This window comes from Belonocnema kinseyi, chromosome 2, assembly GCF_010883055.1.
Source record: "Belonocnema kinseyi isolate 2016_QV_RU_SX_M_011 chromosome 2, B_treatae_v1, whole genome shotgun sequence".
Taxonomy (NCBI): domain Eukaryota; kingdom Metazoa; phylum Arthropoda; class Insecta; order Hymenoptera; family Cynipidae; genus Belonocnema; species Belonocnema kinseyi.
The window spans coordinates 7,257,557-7,266,535 of record NC_046658.1 but is presented as its reverse complement, the minus strand read 5'-3'; the positions used below and the strand labels follow the sequence as shown (position 1 = coordinate 7,266,535).

At 31.5% G+C, this 8,979-nt stretch overlaps 1 protein-coding gene across 1 annotated transcript in view; it reads right to left on the bottom strand.

Moving 5' to 3' along the window:
* The window catches only part of LOC117168403 (uncharacterized protein F54C8.7), a 148,570-nt gene extending 146,115 nt beyond the window's left edge, over positions 1-2,455 (bottom strand). Inside the window, exon 1 of the mRNA XM_033354036.1 lies at positions 2,247-2,455. The gene's annotated coding sequence lies outside the window, so the exon portion shown is untranslated. The remainder of the gene's footprint in view (positions 1-2,246) is intronic.
* Positions 2,456-8,979: the final 6,524 nt, after the last annotated feature.

Below are 8,979 nucleotides of genomic sequence, written 5' to 3'. Positions count from 1 at the left end.
CCTGCGTGTCAACAATATGCTAGAACACTTGCGGGAAAAATGCAGAAGGCGGTTGTCCTTTGGTCGCTCCGTGTTCTTAGGGTCCACGAGGCTTTTGCTGGACAGAAAGGACATTTTAAAGCCCTCAGGCAATTTAAACGATCCTGTGGATAATTTCTGAACTTCTCAGAGCCTTAAGAACCTTTGGCATATACTCTGTGGTTTCTATCGGTACTCTACCGATAGAAATCTCAGCATATTCTCTGGCGAAATAGCCTTGCCGGTTTGAGACTACTTTCAGGTTCGATTTGAATGCTTTAGTCTCTAGTCAGAGAGATTTGGGTCCTTTTCAAGGTTCTTTAAGGAGTGATGCGACGATAATATAATGTTCCTTTCGTATTCGTCACGTACCGGGTGGGCAAAGTTATTTGCAGTAGTTGGCCGTCGCTAACCTGACTCTCCGTTTTTAAGTTTCTCTTCAAATTATTAACACTTTTTTTTAATTGATGAATTTTTTCATTATACTTATTTATAATTATAACTTATATACTAATATACAATTTTCTAGTTGAATTAAAAAATGTTGCCTTTTTTGTCGTATCTCGTTCCATTTACGAGAAACGTTGTATTAATTCCAATTTTAAGTATTTAAAATGATTAAATTATAAAATTATTATTATCATGTTTTAGGCTGTTGACTATGAAATTTAAAAAAATCTTTCTAAATTTTTATCCGAAAGCTTAACAAAGGACACTTGAGTGTCGGCTACTCTATTCAGATAGCCTCTCTGCTTGTTATTTATGATCGTATTTTTATTTAAATTTCGGCAAGAACAATTTTAAAACCTTTTAAACGGACAGTATCCATTTCATCCCGGTGTACCTGCTCGTCTTACCCTGATGAGGCATAAAATGCCATGCATAAAAATGTTATAGTTTTGCAATCAGCAAATTCAAAATATCATATTTTTTTGCGATCCCAACGATATGTAACTTGCAATTAAAATATTGAAATTAGACTAAGTTATGGCAGATATTAGTTTGTTTTGACCCTGACTAGATAGCATTATGAAATTTTCCGTAGAATAGTTGAAAATGCATCAGATTATTTGGTTGAAAATTCGCCTGTTGACAATTTAATAGATGTACGGATTTTCACCCAGCTAACTAGAAGAATATTATACTTGAAACCAAGTACTTGAATTTTCAAACCAGAAAGACGAATCCTTAACAAAACAGTACACAATATAAGTTATTTATTATACACATACAGATTTAGACATACACATTAATTTTATAATATTAAAAATGATGGTCGATCCTTGGACAATCCAACATAACTAGTGGGTGAAAAAAAGGATTTTGAAAAATAAGGGCCACACTAGTGTATTAAACACAAGGGCAATTTATTAAAAGGAAATTAAACTTCACGTTCCAGGCAATATAATTAAAATGACTATACTTATTATAGTAGATTATGACATGGAAAATATAAGTATTTGGTTTCAAGTATAATATTCTTCTAGGCAGTTGGGTCAAAATTCTTATATTCTATTAAATTGTCAACAGGCGCATTTTCAACCAAATAAACTGATGCATTTTCAACTATTCTACGGAAAATTCCATAATGCTATCTAGTCAGGGTCAAAACAAACTAATATCTGCCATAACTTAGTCTAATTTCAATGTTTTAATTGCAAGTTACATATCGTTGAAATCGCAAAAAAACAGATTCCGAATATATTTTGAATTTTGCTGATTGCAAAACTATAGCATTTGTATGCATGGCATTTTATGCCTCATTAGGACAAAGCCCCCCCCCCCCCCGATGGCAAAAACCGTCATAGCAATCTTACTCAGTCAGGGACGTGAGGAGAAGTCGAGTGGAGAGGGTAAGACGAGCAGGTACACCGCGATGAAATGGAAATCGCCCTTTAAAATATTTAAACGAGCTACCTGGACCTTTCAATATATCCACCCGAGTGCCATCGGATAATTTCTAAGAGCTTCTCAGAGCCTATTGTATCTATTGTATTCATCACGTACCGGACTGGCAGACTTATTTACAGTAGTTGACCGTCACCAGACTGACTCCCTTTTTAAATATTGCTTCAAATTATTAACACTTTTTTTTTTAATTGAAGTTTTCTCATTATATTTATTTATAAATTGCTGAAACGGTACTACTAATAGCAATGCCAGCTCCTGATACTCAATAAATCAGTTAAATTCGAACTATACAAATTAATTTTCAACGAAGCGCATACCTATGTCTGTTTGGCAGAAAATAAAACAGTGTCTTTAGTTGCGACTAAAATCATTTTGGATTGCTTAGGCTTCTGGTATCTAGCGTATTCTTTTCTTTTTTTCTTTCAAGTGCTTATTGACTGCTATTGGATTGCTTAGGCTCCTAGTTTCTGGCGTATTCTTTTTGTTTTTTCTTTCACTATAATAATCCGAATACTACAAAAGACCGTATACCATGATCTATGAATTCATGGTCTCACCACGTGCAACTAAAAAAAAGTTAACTAATAGGAAGAAAGTACGCCAGAGGCGACCATATTGGACAGGTGAGCGCGCTGGATTCAGACCATCGGCATATAGAAATGGACCGCTAACGCTTTGGGGAGAACTGAAAAGGGGCTCTAGAGAGACAAAAAACATATGAGATGTAGACTTGCCTTTATCTATTTCAGGACTCTGTCAAGTGAATTGGTGGCCTAATCTATTGCCTAAATATTCTGTACGGTTAATTAAAAAAAAAGATAAACTATACATTAAAAATTTGTAGTTATAATAAATTGAATTTTAAAGAACATTCATGTAAAATAACCTGTTTCGGATAGATTATTTAAAGAACTTGGTAACCTTGAATTCTTCTTGAAATTGCTACAATAATAATCGTTTTGTGAGTTCAAAAATAATGTAAAAACTGTCAAAAATTTGAACAATATTTTTATAACATAAAAAAGAACCATTTGTATTGCATTGGTACAAAAATTCATATTTTGAGGTTTTGTTTTTGTTGTGACATTTTTTATTTTACTATATTCAATAACTTTTTTCACGTATGAAAACATATCCCCATATAAAAGTCTTGACGACGCCCACAAACTACAAAGGCTGCCAACATTTTTTATATTTATTTACAGTAAATTATAATTACTTTAATTCTGAAAAGTCCGATAAACCTCACATTATTGGGGCACTCGCGACACAAAGCATGGCCCTGTGCTGCGCCAAACTTCAACCAACGAAAATATTCTCGACTAATCAGCTTTATCTAGAAAGAGATAGGACAACGTCTAATTAGAGCTCTACGTCTCATGTTTTTTCTCTCTCTAGAGCCCATTACCTTGCTCCCCACAGCATTTCCGGTCCATTTCTATATGTTGATTATTCACAGTATACAGCAGAGATGAGGTGGGAGATAAGCTATCCCATGTATTTAATTTCGAACGATTTTCGCCAGCGTCACCTATTACCTGAGGCTTTTGCGAACTAAAATAAAGCGCCCCAATTACTCAAGCCAGTTTGCGAACTCCATGGGCATAGGAAACACGGGACTAGGTATGCCATCCTAACTTGGCGATCGGGGTTGAATCCACAGGAGGGGGGAGAATTCCATGAGTGGAGAGAGCCGCCATCTTACGATGTGCCATTTGATTATGCGCACGAGCATTTTTGCCGACAAACTGTGCATGAAAATATCATGGACATAGGAAACACAGGACTAGGCATGCTATTGCGGGGGTGATGCAATGAGGGGGAGGTCCGCCACCTTTTGATGTCCCGCGACAAACATGGCAGCGCCCACATGTTTATATTTTTATACAGTTTGTCGGCAAAAATGCTCGTGGGCATAATCAAATGGCACATCGTAGGTGGCGGCTCTCCCCACTCATGGAATTCTCTCCCCTCCCATGGATTCAACCCCGCTCGGCCAAGGTAGGATGGCATGCCTAGTCCCTTGTTTCCTATGTCCATGGAAAATATAAACATGTGGGCGCTGCCATGTTTGTCGCGGGACATCAAAAGGTGGCAAACCTCCTCCCTCATTGCATCACCCCCGCAATGGCATGCCTAGTCCACAAAGGAATAATAAGGAGACCCAACTGCCAGTGGGAAGCCATCTGAAACTGGCGATAGAAACATTACCGTAAGTGATACGCACATTACAGAAAGATCTTAGATTTGAGTGCGCAGGTGCGCAGTTGTCCTCTTACTATACATGGAAAAGTGTGCGAGTGAGAAAATTTGTCAAATTGACGTAAGTTAGAGGTTGTGTTCTTTTGTTGATCATCATACGAAAGATACACAAAATAAATATATAAACAGTATTTTCGGTACTTGTTTGAAAAATGTGTGAACGAATTAAAATTTCTTGCCACATTTGCAACTGCGTCTCTTTTATATACAAAAAACACATTTCTGACAATTGCATCAAAACAAACAAACAGAACCTCTCAACTTACGACAATTTGACAAACTTTCCCACTCGCACACTTTTCCATGTATAGGAAGAGGACAACTACGCACCTGCGCATTCAAATCTAAGATCTTCCTGTAATGTGCGTATCACTTACGGTAATGTTTCTATTGCCAAGTGGGGGAACGGAGTTAGGTCTCCTCATTATTCCTTCGTGGCCTAGTCCCTTGTTTCCTATGTCCATGACGAACTCAAATAGGTAATAGACGGTTCTACTTAAGCGGTCAAACAGGGCGGCATTTTTCCTTTTTGACAATGTCGGTACAGAAGATCAGAGTGGGTAATTTCCATGGACATAGGAAACACGGGACTAGGCATGCCATCCTAACTTTGGCGAAAGGGGTTGAATCCACGGGAGGGGGGAGAATTCCATGAGTGGGGAGGGCCGCCATCTGACGATGTGCCATTTGATTATGCGCACGAGCATTTTTGCGGACAAACTATGCATGAAAATATAAACATGTGGGCGCTGCCATGTTTGTCGCGGAGCATCAAAAGTTGGCGAACCTCCCCCCTCATTGCATCACCCCCGCAATGGCATACCAAGGCCCTTGTTTCCTATGTCCATGGTAATTTCGCGTATATGCTAGGTGAATTTTGGATGCTTTAATTAAAAAGTTAGCATAAAAGAATCTGAAAGATCTGAAGGGAATTTTTAAAATTATGCAGAATTAAACATTTTGAAAAAATTTCTATTTTTTGGTATTCAAATATTAATTTAAGAGCCTATTAATCAAAATTTTAATCATTCTTTTAGTACATAACGATGAAAAAAATAAAAAATGGTGGAAAATAACAAACATTTTTATTAAAAATTAATACTTTTTGGGTGTTTAAGATTACTATATACCTTTTGAATCCATTGTTTCTTGGTAGAAAATTTATCTTCGCGGTTAGAAATCATGTTTTTCATTAAAAATTTAACTCTTTTTTTTTTTAGAAATTTGTTGATTTTGAATTGAAAATTTAACTATTTTATTTATGCTTCGAAATTTTTCAGTTGAAAGTTCATCTATTTGGTTGACAATTTTAAGATTTTTGTTTTGAAGTTTGTTGTTTTTTATCAGAAAAGTAATTTTACAGTTTTAATATTCTTCTTTTTATTGAAAATTAATTTTTTCTTAAATCCGTTGTTTTTGGGTTGAAAATTGAACTATTTAATTTGTCTTTTTAATGCTTGAAAATTAATGTTGATAGAAAATTCATTTTTCGTGTTACAAATTTAAGTACAAATGTAAGTTGTTTTTAAAAAATATTTGGTAAATTTTCGGAAATATATATTTTTTAATCACTCAGAATCTTCTGAAATTTCTAAATGTCTGAAACGGAAGCGATTTTTTCTTAAAATTTTTAAAAATATTAAAAAATTAAAAAAGCTTGTCTTAAAATATTCTGATTTTTTTCGCGGAATTTATAGAAATTAAAAAAAAATTAATATCTTTTTAAATTTTATCAAAAAATTAATATAAAAAAAGTTCATTCAAATTTCCGTATTTATCTTAAGAATATTCTTTCATTCTCTTGAAACCTTTCAAAGTTTTCAAAAAGTTTCTAAGTATGTAATTCAAAATCTTTCAAAACCGATTTTTTTAAATAATTTGTTTAAAGTTTTTTTAAAGTGAAATTGGAAAAATATATTGAAGTACAGTTCAGTCGAAAGGCTAATTATAACTTTTGTGTTACGAAAGGTATGAATATTGATTTCGAAAACAAATTGAACATAACGTAAGTTAATTCTTTCTTTTACACAAAACCTGGAAGATTTTACAGGGTTATTGCATTTTTTTAAATTCTGTGCAAAAAATGGAAAAATCATGTAATCTTGCATATATTGACAGGGTTTTTTTTAATTGAAAGATTAATTTCAAAGACTATTAATCAAAGTCTTATTAATTATTTTAGTAAGCCATGGCAATAAATGGTGGAAATTTAAAATCCTTATTGAAAATGTGTGTTTTTTTTTGTTTGTTTGAAATTCAAGTACATATTTGTTAAATTAGCTGTTTTTTGGTAGAAAATAAAGCTTGTATGAAAATTCCTTTTTTGTATTGAAAATTCAAATATTTGGTTAAAAATTAATTTTTTTATTTAAAATTTTGGATGGAAAATTAAAGTATTTACAAAGAATTTTTTTGGTTCCTAAATTCATATAATTTGAAGTAATATTTAATATTTTACAGACTATTGAAAATTCTTAAATTAGAAAAGTCGGGAACGATAAAATTCCTGATAGTTTCTAAGGTTGTGTAAACTTTAACTATTCTATTTATTTTTTTATTGTTCAAAATTAATCTTTATAGTTGGGAATTCTTTTTTTATACAATATTTATTCTTCAAAGCCTAAATTTTTCTTAACATTTTTAAGTCTTAAAAAATTGAAAAACTGATGAAGATATTTTGGATTTCTTCCCAGAATTTTTAGAAATCTTTTTTATTTTGTCTAACAATTTATTTGTAAAAACAAAAAATCATTTTAAATTTTCATATGAATCTGAAGAATATTCTTTCATTGCCTTTCAAAATTGTCAAGAAGATGTTAAATTTGTTCGAAAACCTAATTCCATTCTGCATGAATATGATTTTAGTGGATGTTTTCAGTTTGTTATTTGCTATGAGGCCGACAAATGTTGAGCGAAATATCGATTTTTTTAATTTCTACAGAAAATGCTTGTGAAGAATTTTGAAAGATTTGAAATAGATAAAAAAGTTTTCTCAAAGTTTCTTTCGAAAATTTACAATTTTTTTTTTTAAGTTAATGTAAAGAGAATATTTCTAAAGATTTCAAGATTTTTAAAGAAAATTATCAAATTTATCAACAAATAATTATGAGCGAATATTCTACAACTTTTTAAAACATTTAAATAAATTGTAAAAAAAATTATGGAAAATTTTAAGGTAATTTTAATAATTTTGCACAATTAAAAAATAATAGGAAAAATTAGAATTCATTAAAAACATAATTTTGAAACTTTAACAAATAATTTTAATATTGAGAAAACTTTTAAGAGATAAAAGAAAATTTAGATTTTTGAATATTTTGAAATAAAATTTTACATTCTCTTTCATAATTTCTAAAGGTTTAAAACACATAAAATTTCTGGGTTAAGATTCCGGGAAAAGTTTTAATTTTTTTAATTTGGAAAAAATAATTTTTAAAGATTTATCTGTGATTTATCGCGTATATTCTGGTAGCTGGTGTAATTTTTAGATGACGGTTGCTGACAGCAGGACCATGTAGTGGTTGTTTGGTCTTTTTTCAAATTTTTATATGCAATATTTCCTAAATTCATATAATTCGATATAATATTTTATATATTTCAGACAATTTCAAAATATTAAATTAGAAAAGTCCGCAATAATAAGATTCGTGATCGTTTCTAAAGCTATTGAATTTACAACTTCACAAATATAGACATTTAGAAAGTTTGTGAGTATTAAAAAAATTAATTTTAATTAATACAATTTTTTTTAATGGAAAAAAGTTTGGACACCGAGAATCGAGCCCGCAACCTATCGGCTACATACCCGAAGTGCTTTTCCCTGTTTTTTTACAAAAATTATTAATTTAAACAAAAAAACACACTAACTGGCACTCAGTTGCCAGTGCTTACAGAAATATTGGAGACGGCTGGATTACAAAAATTTAAAAGAAATAAGTTGAAGTAAATAATAGAAAATTTAATAATTTAATATTTCAATAACGTCTTGCCCTGATAACATGAGAAGTCAAAGTGTGATTTTGCTTTGAATTCGCCCAATTTGTTGTAATGATATTGGTAGAACGGAGGGAATCTTCGATTCTTGAAGAATCTTAGCACCTCTAGTTCGCAGAACCGGCGGAGAGTTTCCGAGAAATGTATTTCCCCCTCAAAACGAATACAATATAAATAGATTACAATAATTTTTCATACAAAAGACAAATTTGGAATAACTATTTGCTTGTTACAAAGGTAAAACCACATTCCAAGATTTGACAAGAAGGAATCACGGCTTATAAGTTTCTTTTTAAAGTTATATAAATATAATTTTCGTAAGATTCCGGAGAAATTTTCAAAAACATTTTTGAAGATTTCACATATGACGAAAAAATTGCAGAACATTTTTTTATTTTTTTTTTTATTTTGCAGGATATGCAAAATATTAGGAAAAATTAAAGTCAGCTTAAAAGATATTTAAGACTTTTAGAAGATTTGAAGAAATAATTTTTAAACTAAATTTTCGAAAAACTATTCATGTTTTTAAATATTGTTAATCTCTTCAAAAATTCTGAAATTTCCAAATAATTTTAATCATAAAAAAATTACATTTTTACAATTACATTCAAAACTTACAAGGAAGGTACCCGAGGTGTACCTCACCGATTTTCTTGAAATTGTGATATGTTATAGAACATCAAAAAATATTCAACACGTATTTTTTTATACGTGCCCATAAGTCCATTTAAGGGGTGAAACCCACCCTTGAAGTTCACCCCTAAAAACACATTTTTTTAATTTCTCGAATACAAT